A 14,306-nucleotide genomic window follows, 5' to 3' on the forward strand; every position below is an offset into this window, starting at 1 on the left:
ATAATAGATGGCGCTAAATGGCTATAACTTTGATCATATTCGAGTCATATGGTATTTGACCTTCATGTACACGCTTTAGTTTCTTATTTGGGGCTCTCAATGGGATAGATTTTTTTTTAATATAAACAACAGTGAATCACTGCTCTGCGCATATGATTTATGAGGTCTCAATTGCTCTTGTTTATATCTTTGCTTCTCTTTTTTTTCACGAGTAATTGAAAGAGATATACATCTAGCTGAATAAATTATGGGGGAGGGAAGGAAGGTTAAAATATTTTTGCGTATGTGTTCGAGACTTGGGATTCCCCGTTCAATGAGAGTACAGGAATGATTTCAAGAGGCCTGAAGTTTATGATTATTTTTGAATCCTTTCTGATATTGTTCTTCTGTATTTATTCTTTTTCATTTAGAGAATGGAAAACTGCAATAAAAATGGTTAGCGAAGTGAGTGAAAGGGAATGTTTTCGAGTGAATTATGAAGCGGTTTTGAGACTTGTCGCTTGGGAAATATAACTAGTTAAAATTCGTTGACCTAGTTGATTTAATCAAAATTACATAAGGAACATATTTTTTTGCTACATTTCTTTTTCTTTGATTCCACACTCACGATTGTTAACTCTAACTTTGTTTTGTGCACATATCATTTAATTTTGTGCACATGGTTAAAGTTTTAGTATTCTACTTATTTCACTTCCTTCTAATAATGTAATAGTCTTTATATTAATAATTAATAATCAGTAATACATTGTTTAAGCAAAATTAAAATTTCAAGCCATTATTTTGAGATGCTGATTTTATATGAATATTTTTGTTCAGTTAGGCTTAACTGCTGTAAATGCTTGGGCCGATGGCGGCGTTCCATTTCAGAACGTTCGGTCCCATAGCTGCGCTTCGTTTTCCGAGCGCTGGTCCTCAAGGGGTTAAGAGGTTTTCCATCTCCAGGTCAGTCACTTTCCTATGCCGGGCTGATGAGTGCTAATAAGCAGGAAACTGCAGTCCTCGGCTGGAAATGACTGAGCTGGCAGTTTATTTCTCCTATTTCTGCTTTAGCCCTGGCTAATGGGCGGTAATTTACTGAATATACCTTGCCTCGCCTTCAATCTCCGAGTTGAACCGAGCCATTGCTTCGGTCACTCGTCTGGTCTGCTAATTCTATATTAGCTACCAGTTTGTTTCACACTCTTGGCTTCCTTAAGAGGTTTTCCATCTCCAGCTCAGTCACTTTCCTATGCCAGGCTGATGAGTACTAATAAGCACAAAACTGCAGTCCTCGGCTGGAAATGACTGAGCTGGCGGTGTATTTCACGTATTTCTGCTTTAGCCCTGGCTAATGGGCGGTAATTTACTGAATATGAGGACAATCATTTTTAATTTTTATTTAGAGAGCAAAATATTCTCCTTCATAGTTACAAATCATCTGCGGTTTGTTTTTATTCATATTTATTTCAGGCCTTAACTCAAGCAAACTTTATATTTAAAAAAAAAGTGCTTTTTTTTTGTAAAGTTTTTTTTTTTTTAAATTAAAAAACGTCTATATAGAATAACTTAAACAGAATAATTGTCATCCAATCGTCAGTAATATTTCCAGATTCCTAATACCCATCATTTAAGTTTGATAAGAAATTCAAATACATAACGTTACACACTGTAAATAATCTTTATGCTTAGTGTACTGGTGGATATCGGTCATAAAATCTTAATTTTTATTACGACATCCTAATTACCATTTCTTTTTTTATGGATATGCATATGCCTCGTGCTACATATTATAAAAAGTCACCAGTACCACCACGGGTGCAAATTTCTGGACCATTTCCGTTCTATTTGAATAAACAAGAAACAAAACCCAACGAGTAGGGTCCTATCGCAATTCGTGATTGCGAACTATATAAATTTTTCGCAATTACGAATTTCTACGAATTTGTCAGCTGTGTCACTGAGACTCACAACTTTTAGGCAGGGTTATGGATCACTACAAAATAAAATGCTTTTAAGAAATTGAAATAAAAAAGAAAGAAAGAAACGAAGGATTTGAAAAGTGTTACCTACCCAAATAGTGCCTGAGGTGTAGCGAAGTCTTGAAAAATTCTGGTTTTTAACGCAAATTTTAACTCCACCATAATTAAGTTGGAGAACTGAAAAAAATTGCATAGGGAGCCTACTTGCTTGCGACCCTGATCATCTACTTTAAAAATAGCAACAAAACTGGCTTTATGCTGTGAGTGCTATGTAATTCTTCTTCATTCCCTTTTTAATATGGGACCCTCCAAACCACTCCTCTTGTTAATATTATCAAAGATCGTCTACAAACTGCGTTTTAAAAAAGAACTTGTAAAAGTTTCCAGAGGGGATGTCCTCCACCCTTCCTTTTCGCCAACATCATTCAAGATCAGCATAAATTTTGTTTTAAGTGTTTGAGTTTCAATATGTTTCCGGGGGGAAAACTTCTCTCTCCCTAACATCATTGAAAGTCTTCAAAAACAACTTTTTTCGAGCTCAATTTCTAAAAATTGATGGTCCTGTAAAATTTACTCATGAATCATGGATTGTATACATTTGCAATTTGAAAAAAATTTGGGAGTAGACCTCAGAATCTCTTCAACCCCTAACCTTATACCAAAGATAGTCTAGAATCCGTTTTTAAGTCTGTAAATTAGAAAAATTTCCTGGGATGGGCCTTTTAATCTCTCCTCTCCTTAACATCACCAAAAATCGTCTAAAACAGCCTTTCTAGAGCTACAATTTCAAACAATTTCCTGGGGAGCGCTCCAAACCTCTTTTCCCTTTCATTATAAAAGATAATTAGAATGCATCTTTAAGACTGCAAATTAGAAAAATTTCTTAGTGCAGGCCTTCAAATCTCTCCTCCACGAAACATCACGAAAATATAGTATTAAACTGCGTTTTTTAGCACTACATTTGCAAAAAAAAAAAAAAAAATCGCCGGAGAACCTCCGAACCTCCCTCTTCTGAACATTATTGGACATAATGTTTGCGTTTTTAAGGTTTCAATTTCGAAAAATGGCCGAGAGAAGGGGGTCGCTCCCGAGCGCTTAATACTACGAAAGACAGAATGCATTTCAAAGATTACAAATCAGAAAAATTTCCTTAGATGGGCCCCCAAATCTCTCCTCCCTCTAACATCATCGAAAAGATCATCTAAAACTGCATTCTTAAAGCTACACTTTCGAAAAATAGACAAGTGAGCGCCACCCAACCTCTTTTCCCCTAACTTTACCAAAGATCGTCTAAAATGTGTTTTTAAGACTACAAATTCGAAAATTTTCCGGGGGAGAAACCCCCAGACCCCCTTTACTTCCGAGTTAATATTATAGGTTAGGTTCATATCGGCTTCCTCTTAAATCAGAAGTCCTATAGGAGTCACCTCAGAAACAAACAGTACTTACAGAAATAACACCTTCTTAATGTTTGTGATATTCTGTCGAGAAATTTTTACTTTTCATACATTGAAATTTGAATAACTAAGCATTTTTTTGGCTGAAATAGTTATATTTTGAGGATGTTTTCCCCTTTAAAAATTGCATATTGAATCGCTTTGCTCCTATTTAGTAGAGTGTAAGAAAATTTTTTGAAATGCATGTTGGAAAATAGCTTTTATTTCTATTGAAACATGTTTCTTTGTGAGCTGTGATAGTAATTTGTTAATTTAAGCTTTTTAAATACCTTCTAGTAATTTTTCTTTGTGTACAAAAACTTTCTAGTTTCTGGTATTTTTGAAGCAAATATTTGTGATGTGTTTTTGCTGTGGTTTTATGTTGTTTTTTATAGATATTGTGTTCTGAAGTGCTTTAATCATGTTTTTTTTATCTGAATTTTTCCTGTTGGCGCTATAAAAGCATTGCTAAGAATGATGTATGACATATATCGTCACACATCGCTTTCTTGGCGCCAACAGGAAAAAGTCACCAAGGGTGGGGTATATGACATTAGTTCCCTTTCATTTTAGTCAGTTTAGTTTTTTTTCTCAATCTCTCATCATTTTCTTCTTTTTGAAACATGAATGCTTAAAGCTCTTTGAAACATGTACAATTATTTTCATGCTAACAAATATTTACTGCTTTTTCTAAATTAAAAACGAACAGCATATGTCTGAATGTACAATTTATAGATATTTTACCTTCCATCTCTTGTTCTCGATTTCGGAATTTTTACAGTGGTTTTAAAAGAAAAAGTAAAGTGATAGATAATGAAAATCTTTTCTTAATAATTTAGTGAAATTTTGAACATTTGAGTGATCTTTTAAATTCATGTTTTTTCCTAGTTGTAGTAAAAATTCATCATTCTTATGGTCAGGATCTGACAAATTTCGGGTGTAGCCCAGTCAATAAAGGTTTCGTGTCACAACTATTTAAGGGAAAGCTGAATTTTTGCAGGATGTTAGCACATAAAGTAAACACTAAAAATACAATAAGTCCCGACCCCCAACTCTCTTGCTTTTCTCCCCACCCCCTCCGAAACTTTTCAAGACAGTACTATAATTATACGCTTTTCGTGTAGCAACTAATTGAGAGAAAGCTGATTTTTTGCAGGATATTAGTACTTAAATTACACACTAAGAAACACAAAGTCCCGACCCCAACCCCTCTTGCTTTTCTCCCTACCCCTCCAAAACATTGCAAGCGCAGTACTATAATTATATGCTTTTCGTATAGCAACTAATTAAGAGAATGCTTCGTTTTTTATTTATTTATTTTTTAATTTTATTTTACTTATTTATTTATTTTCCCAGACTATTATCAAAAAAGGAATATATTTAAAAATATAAAGATCTTAATAATTTGCACATAAAATACTCATGTTTTAAAATAATATCATACATAAAATAATATAATAAATCATACATAAAATAATATATATTTTTATTTTAATCAAAAAAAAATGCTATTTTTTTACAAAATTCATTACATAGAACACTAGTGCAGCCAGAAATACCTTCTGGAGGGGGCTTTTGGACCAAAAATACCTTCTGGAAGGGTTTTTGGATCAACAATACCTTTTGAAGGGGATTTATTGATAAAAAATTTCTTCTGAAAGGGGATTTTTTCATCAAAACAGTCCTTTCATATGCTTAAACTACTCCATTAGAATACACATATATGTTAAAACCAATGACTTTGAGGGGTTTACCCCAAAGCCCGTAGCAAATGTTTCCAAGGGGCCCTCGTTTTCGAATGATATAGTAAACAATATAACACTTATGAGGAGATAACATTTCCGGGCTTATTGGCCGTGGTCTAATTGCAGTATAAATTCTAGACGTTTTGGCTTGCTTTGCTGCAGCCATCATCAGTGGTTTGAGTTTGGTGAGACTGATTCCTGGCTTCGGTGGCTCCGGTATTTAAGCAAACTGCTGCTGCGCTGCTGGTCCTGATTGGGAGGCGTTCTCAAGCCGCTGGTGGAATAAGGTTCCTGACTGGATGAGATTCAAGCCGCTGGGTGATCCTGGTACCTGATTGGATGGGATTCACAAGCCGTGGTGGCTGCCGGTTTCTGATTGGATGGGACCACAGTATGTTTTAGACTGTTGTGGCAAGTGGATCTTAGGGCAGGATGCCATGTTTTTGGTAAATTGAAATTCTCCTCTTTTCTGTTGAAATTAAAGGGATGTTTGAAAATTTCTGTAACTTCGCGATGAAGACGGGCAAAGTAATGAGATGTTGTAGCCAAGATTTCTGTATCTTTAAATTTGGTGTTGTGGACTCCTTCTTGTTGGCTGTGTTCGGCTACGGCTGACTTATCATAGTTTCCTAAACGGCAATGCTCAGAACAAACATGCTCAGAGAGGCGTGTCTTGATGCTGCGCTTCGTGGTTCCGACATAAACTGATCCACTGGAGCACGGAATTTTGTAAACTCCAGATGTGGAGAAAGGGTCACAGGGGTCTTTCAGCGGGCGATAACAATTCCTAGTTGAGTGGTGGGCTTGAAAATAGTCATGAAATAGGCTTGAAAATAGTCATGAAATAGTCATGAAATAGGCTTGAAAATAGTCATTTCATGACTATTTCATGACTATTTTCAAGCCTATTTCATGACTATTTCATGACTATTTTCAAGCCCACCACTCAACTAGGAATTGTTATCGCCCGCTGAAAGACCCCTGTGACCCTTTCTCCACATCTGGAGTTTACAAAATTCCGTGCTCCAGTGGATCAGTTTATGTCGGAACCACGAAGCGCAGCATCAAGACACGCCTCTCTGAGCATGTTTGTTCTGAGCATTGCCGTTTAGGAAACTATGATAAGTCAGCCGTAGCCGAACACAGCCAACAAGAAGGAGTCCACAACATCAAATTTAAAGATACAGAAATCTTGGCTACAACATCTCATTACTTTGCCCGTCTTCATCGCGAAGTTACAGAAATTTTCAAACATCCCTTTAATTTCAACAGAAAAGAGGAGAATTTCAATTTACCAAAAACATGGCACCCTGCCCTAAGATCCACTTGCCACAACAGTCTAAAACATACTGTGGTCCCATCCAATCAGAAACCGGCAGCCACCACGGCTTGTGAATCCCATCCAATCAGGTACCAGGATCACCCAGCGGCTTGAATCTCATCCAGTCAGGAACCTTATTCCACCAGCGGCTTGAGAACGCCTCCCAATCAGGACCAGCAGCGCAGCAGCAGTTTGTTTAAATACCGGAGCCACCGAAGCCAGGAATCAGTCTCACCAAACTCAAACCACTGATGATGGCTGCAGCAAAGCAAGCCAAAACGTCTAGAATTTATACTGCAATTAGACCACGGCCAATAAGCCCGGAAATGTTATCTCCTCATATTGACGCCGGCCGTGAAAGCCTTAAACAGTATTTAATATAGCACTTCTTTATGGAGACGAGAGGTGTACTTATAACATGCATGAATACATAAATGTGGATATTGTTTTAGAGCATTACATTGGTTATGATCCCCTTCTATTGCCCCTTGTCTTCCCGTTACTACACATTTTTAGTTTTTAATTCCGAAAACACAACTTTTGGACGATGTAAAGGGAGGGGGGTCCGACTCAATTCTAACGACCCCTGATCATATTATGAAGAGAAGATTCAGAGGCCATTATTTGGAGAAACTGAAGTCAAAGAACGCGATTGCATCCTATCTTAGGTAAGATCAAAGGGAAAAAATTTTGTTCCAGCGAATCTTCAGACAGTTTTTTAAATTTGAAGTCTTAAATAAAACTGTAGATTATCCTTAATGATGTTGTAGAAAGAGGAAAGAGTGGTGTTCAAGGAGGTCCCATTGGAAAATCTTTTAATTTATTATCTGTTATTAATCTAAAAACACAATTTTAAGCAAAAATTCTCGAAACTATATACTCTGAAATTGTTTTTTAACGTTCTTTGGTGGTTTTGGGGCGGAGTTCGTGAAAGCCATCCCCTGAAAATTTCTTGAAAGTGAAGTTGTGAAAACGTGATAGATAGGCCGTCACGGGTTACGTTTCGGTATGGGATGGTGTTCATGCACTCTCCGAGGCAACCCAGAAAATTTTCAAAGTTTAAGTCTTAAAAGTACATTTTAGACCATTGTTAACAATGTTGAAAAGGGAGAGGTATACTCCCATTGAAATTTTTTGAAATTATAGTCCAAAATACGCATTTGTAGGCCACTTTATTGGAAGACATTATAGGACGGGATCGGGCTCGAGATTACACCCATGGAAATTTTTTGAAACTGAAGTTCCAGAAAGCAGTTTTAGCGGGTTTTCGATTATGTTAAACAATTTTCTTCCTGATTTTTTTCTGAATTTTAAGTTCAAATAAAAAAAGTTTTCGTCTACCTTTGATGATGCAAAAGAAAGAGGTTAGGTTCGGGGCATGGATGGCAGCTTTTTAGTTTCTTCCCACTCAGAGGAAAAAATTAAAAACGATATTTATAGTCTTTCTTCTACGCATAATTATTTTAGTTCATCAAAAAATAATATTCTCTTAACAATTCATTTATTTTGCTCAGCATAAGTGTCTCAGAATCTCTTTCTTTTCTTCTATCATGATCTCTTAATTTTGCTCATTGTTGTTTACAGTGCCAGATCTACGGGTCATGTCACGGGTGGAAAATTTTGCTGGTGATAAATTGACATTAAGTTAAGTAACCAGAAATAGTTTATGATGACTAATAATTACCTTTTCAGGACTTGAATTTCCGAAAGCTTTAAGAAGAAACCACTTTTAAACAATTTCTGGATAGTAACCCCTTTTCCCTCTCTTGTCTAACATCACCAAAGAGAGCCTTAAAATGTCGTTTTAGGATTTGTGCTTTAAGAATTTCAGCATCCTGCTGCTCCTGCTATCAACAAAAATTGCTTAAATTTGAGTTTTTAGATCCTAAATTCCGGAAAAAGCCTTTAATTTTTTTAAAATTTCAAAAAAAAAAAAAAAAATCGAAAGGAGAATACCTACCTACTTCCCTAGCTTCTCAACATTCGGGGGAAAAGGCTCCAAAGCATGACTCTTTAACCTAAAGTTAGAACTAAAGATAGCCTGCGTCTTGAAGATTTCAGTTTCTAACATTTTGCAAAGCAAAACCGTATCCCCCCCCCCCGATAACGTCTCCAGTGATCATTTAAAACCACGGTTTGAAACTTGAAGTCAGAATTGTTTCTGAGGGAGTTCAGACCCTCATCCCTTTCTCTAATCTTCCCATCACATAGCTTGAAATTTTGTTTTCAGCTATACCAATGGGTCGATCCCTCAAACCCTTTCCCTGCAAAGATAGCCTGAAATTGACTTCAGTTTTGAGCATAATTTCAGGAAAGAACCCCTTCCCCTTTCCTCTATTGTTATAAAACAACCAAAACTTTCTTCCTTTTTTTAAGGCTTGAATAGCTGAAAGTTTTAAGACCCTAACTCCCTTAAATTTCCTAAGATACCTTAAAATTGACTTCATTTTGAATAAAGAAAAAAAAAAAAATCCAGAGAAAACCCAATTCTCCGTTCTCCAAACTTTGCCTAAAATTGTAACTTTTAGGTCAGTTTTGAAACTTTTCTTACCCAACAGAGTTTTTTCTCCTTCCACTAAGAAAGATCAACTAAAATTGCGTTTTTAAGACTCCAATTGGGAGAAATTTCTAGAAAGCAATCTATCGAAAAAATAAAATTTTTAATTTACCTCAGTATTTATAAAAGCTAAATATAAATGAGAAAGGTAGAGAGAAATTTAAACGTGTTAAAGTACAGAAAGTAGTTTTTTTTCTGGAATTTTTTCTCACGGTGCGGGGGCCCCAGAAGCACGGGGCCCATAGCATTTGCTACTTCTGCTCTATGGCTAATCCGACCCTGCTCCTACTGTAAACTGAAACACAAATCCTTCTTTTTCTACATGTTTTCCAATCAGTGGTTTGCGAACCCCTAGGGGTTCGTGAGGGATAGAAAGGGGGTTTACAAAAATACTATTGTAATGGCGGAATTTTATAATTCAAGTGCTGTTTACTCATCATTTATTCATTTGTCTCTTGCAAGACACGTGGTTTTGTTGAGTGCTGATTGCTGAAGAAGTTACACTTATAGATACAAGGTATATGAAGTTGAAAGCATATAAATACTTTTGTTTTCTCAGTAGCTTTTGATCGGAAAATTCAATTAGAGCATAAGCGAACGCCTGCTTCACTATTAAAGTGCGACAAGGAGTTGCTGTTTGTTACAGTAATCCTCATAATACCTAAACAACAATTTCCTTTGAGCTTTTACTGATGAAAAAGAGAAAGAATGATTGAAACCCAAAAATACATCAGAAAGTGTAAAAAAATATTTTTACTTAAGAAAACTTTTCTGGGTGAAACTTGCCACAGTGTGACTTACACAGTAAAAAAAAAAAAAGAATTCTAAAGAATAAACTATGCAACTTGCTTTGTGGTGTATGTAAAAAAGAAGTTCATGAAATTTGTTCAGATAGAATTTTCTTTACAAATGGGCATACACATATGTTTGTTGATAAAAAATACCCTGTTTTAAATATCTGATTATTAAAGCAGTTCTATTGTTTTTCAAAAATAAAAGAAAATTCTTAAGCACTCAAACTCTAAATTGAAGTTAAATTATAATTATGCACTGTATATTCCTACCAAACAGCTAGACTCATAGTCCTGTACAAGAAGGTATAAATTTAAAGACGGTTCTAGTTTTATTGCAAGAAAAAGGATCATATTGTTTAACTGAGAGTTTCTAAAGGGTATTTTCAAAAACTATTCTTTAATTGCTATCTGATTCAATGTTACAAATAAATATGTTGTCAAAAAAAAAAAAAAACTTTTTTTAAATTTGATATCTCCTTTTGATCAATGTTTCAAAGAGCAAAAGGATTTTCCCACACACAGAGAGGCAAATTAAATGCTGAACATAAAATAAGACTGAAATTGTCAGATATTTAAGTCAAACTTTGAGATCCTTTATTCCACAACTATAGCAGTAAGTTACATTTAGATGTTCTGTGTGCTAAGAGCTGCTTATGTTTACCTGTTTTAGTTAGAAAAATGGAAGCTAAATGTAGTGTGGGAGAGTTGACATAAACTCATTGTTACAAATTTAGTTATGGAGCACAAGTTTTAGAAAATGTTAATGATTTTTCTGAAGATGAACAAATTTTCCTGAAGCTACAAACTGAATCAGAACAAGAATTCAAACTATTTGTCTGCATCGCAAAATATTTCTGAAAAAGTTTGAATTTCTGCAAAAGGTAATAAAATATTAATCATCATACTACATAAAAGAAGTTGGAAAAACATTTAAGTTGAGTCAATATTTTAGAGAAAAAGTAAATAAAATTTTTTTTTGTGAATAATAGGAATAACAGGCTGATTTGATAGATGCTCAATGTTTAGTAAAATAATACATAAAAAATTGTGTTTGTAGCTCTTTTTTCAAGCAAATAATACAGCTACGTAAACAAATTGAGTAATGAAAATTTTTTGAAAATATTTTGTTTTAAATATATATAAATATATATATACATAAAAAGAAATGGAATAGCCATTCATTTATTTTTTTTAAATGGCAGAACACACTTTTAAGATCCCCCCCCCCCAAAGGCATTGATTTTAACATATATGCATATTCAAATACAGTAGTTCATGCATATGAAAGGACTGTTTCAATGAAAAAATCCCCTTTCAGAACATATTTTTGATCAAGAAATCCCCTTCAAAAAGTATTGTTGATCCAAAAACCCTTCCAGAAGGTATTTCTTGCTGCACTAGTGTTCTATGTAATGAATTTTATAAAAAAATAGCATTTTTGTGACTGAAATAAAAATTAAGAGTATTTTATGTGCAAATTATTAAGATATTTATATTTTTAAATGCATTCATTTTTTGATAATAGTGTGGGAAAAATAAATAAAAAAAAAATTAAAAAAAAAAATTGACGCAGATATATTTTTAAGCTAAAAATCTGAAGAACTGAAAAAGCCTTTTTTTTTAATGACAGAACACACATCTAAGATCATCAGGAAAAAAGAATTTTTTTGACTATCATATTTCCTTTGGTTGATATTGACTTTAATGTATTTCATACTTTCAGAAAAAAAAAATTATGAAAATATTTTTTTTCTGAAATCCTTATACTTTCATTAATATTACTGGAAATTAGAGACGTACCGAGTAGCACTTTGGCCGAGTAGCCGAGTACCGAGTACTCGGCCCGAGTTACCAAGTACCAATTATGTTTTAACAAGAACCACCGACACACATGTGATGAATTTTGAACTTATTGGAATAATAGTATAGACCTCCTTGTCCATATAATAGTTTTTAAAACTAAATTTCTGGTGAAATTTAATTACGCATTATATAAACAATTTTGTTTGTCAAAAATTTTACCAAAAAATTATTTTTAAAATTAAAAATAAATAAATGAAAGGTATGATTAATCAAGTTGGAATTAAAACAAATTACAGTAAAATCCCTCTAATGCAGACACTAACAGGACAATTTTTTTGTCCGCAATAGAGAGGTGTCTGCAGGACAGGGGTTTAATAAAGTTATTTGTATTGGAACTGGGGAATTAAAAATTGTCCGCATAAGAGGGGTGTCCGTTAGGAGGGGTTGCACTGTATATCAATCAATTATAGTACTAGTCCGCCAAATAAAAAATATTTTTTTAAAGCAGATAAAACAAATGTGCAAGAACACTGCAGACACATGTTTCCACCCCCCTCCCCCCCCCTTACAAGGAATGTCTTTTTCAGTGTGAGCTAGAGAAGGTAAAGACATTCAACAAAAAAATCCAACTTTTGTCGGATGCCTTTGAATCCACGAGCTCCCATTTTATGCATAGAAAAAGGAATTCCTTGTAACTTCCAAAACACGTATCTGCAGTGTTCCTACACTGTGCTTTTAACATTGTTTTATTTCCTTTAATTTTTTAAGCAAAGGTATTTTTATATTTTTTATAACTAATTTTTGTTTGTATCAAATATCCATTTTTAATATAAAAATTCCATATTTTCTATACTTGCCTTTTTTTGCATAATTTTTAATAAACAAGTTTAATAAACTTTGGGGACATTAAAAGAAAGATTTATACCATTGAAGCATTACACAACTTCATTATTCTCAAAATTTAAATTTGGCTTATAAATTTTAATTGTAAATTATTGCAGAATATAATGCTTGCTTTTTTTTTAATATAAATTTTGGTATCTGTCTTGGACAATATTCAATTTTTTGCAACTACTCGGTATTGGCCGAGTATCTGATCAGAATTTGGCCGAGTACCGAGTACTCGGCAAATTGGCCGAGTATGCCGAGTACCGAGTAATTACCGAGTACTCGGTACGTCTCTACTGGAAATTTTCATAAAAATTGGCTGAAAAATAAATGAAATACAAATTACTTTCAATCAACAAGCAGAATCGTCATAGTTTGGAAAATACTAAACATTCAAAATTTCGACTGGACTGTAAAATGAAAACTAAACCAGATTGAGAAGAAAAAATTGATGTAGATACTTTTCTACATTGAAGGACTAAACTCACCAAGTTTCATCAAAATCCAAGTCGGTGGGTGTCATGGCTTGGTTGAATTGACGTGGAATGACCCAATTGCGAAAAACATAATTTGAACTCAAGATGCCAAAAATTCAAATTTTTATATATGGTAGAATCCATGTCAATTCAACAAGGGCTGTAACATGATGGTCTAGGATTTTTTATTCTTGCTTTTGGTTTACGTTTATAATTATTGACCATTTATTTGTAGCATTGAGAATAAACTACCCTCTAAAACACTCTAAAAGTCAGCTGAAGGTGTGTACCCGGGAATAAAGCTGTGTGCAGGTAAATAGCAGTATCTGCAGAAATGAGTTTTCCAGATATTTGAAGAAACGCAATTTGGATTCAATACCAACAATAATAAAATGTTGGAATTAGACATTTTTTTGCGCTTTTTTTTTCAGCGGAAACGAAATAAAAGAGCTTGTACAATAAATATAATGTACAATAGATGGCAAAAATGCAAAAAAATGAAAATTTTGCAGTTACTGCCCTTTACTTGCACACAGCAGAATACCCTTGATGCTGAAGGCAAGGGGGGGGGGTGTTCTGGTCTAGGAGGAGGCAATTTTTTGAAGGATGGGTCACAAGTCCTAGTGATCAGGGTGACCAGGCGTCTTTTGGGCATCACGAACCCGGAAGTGAAGTTGGTAAAAGGTCAGTCTCTAAAACGCAACTTTAGGCTGTCTTTGGTCATTTAAAGAGGGTCTGGACCCCCATGACCCCTCCCTTCAGGACCTGTGCCTGGCTGGAGGGTATTCTGGTGTTTCTCAATAATAAATTTCAGAAGTGTGGCAAGCCTACCAATTCGGCAGACTTGGATGATTCAGCAACTTTGAAGATGAATGCAATTGTTTTTTTTTTTTTTCTGTAAGTAAACGATATCTGTTGTCTTCTCATTATAATGTTTGTACACCGGCTTTGGAAATAAGTGGTATAGCACAGCATCGCAGCTTGCGATTCAAAACACATAAAAGACAGTATAAAATATGGTTAATTGCATCGAAAATTTTGCGAACAAAAGAATTTTTTTTTCTATGTAACTGATGTCAATTTTTAAAACTTTTTAAATGCACACATGAAATATTAGATTTTTTAAAACTTGTTTGTTTTCTTGTCAAAAATGTTGCTCCTCAATTTTACAAAACTGCTCCTTAATATCAGAATTTGAAGAGCAGAAATGAAATACATATTACCTACACTGTTGGAACATGCTTGTATTTTATAATTAGGCAAATGCTCCCCCCCTTTTATGCATAAAAAATGCTTAAGCTCGGGATAGTTACCCCAGAAAATATTAA

At 34.4% G+C, this 14,306-nt stretch overlaps 1 protein-coding gene across 2 annotated transcripts in view; it reads left to right on the top strand.

Annotated features, from left to right (window-relative positions):
• LOC129233450 (DNA repair protein complementing XP-A cells homolog) overlaps nt 1-14,306 on the top strand; it is a 58,703-nt gene that overhangs the window by 11,150 nt on the left and 33,247 nt on the right. The gene's annotated exons all lie outside the window — the stretch shown is intronic.

Source organism: Uloborus diversus, unplaced genomic scaffold, assembly GCF_026930045.1.
Source record: "Uloborus diversus isolate 005 unplaced genomic scaffold, Udiv.v.3.1 scaffold_425, whole genome shotgun sequence".
Classification (NCBI taxonomy): Eukaryota; Metazoa; Arthropoda; class Arachnida; order Araneae; family Uloboridae; genus Uloborus; species Uloborus diversus.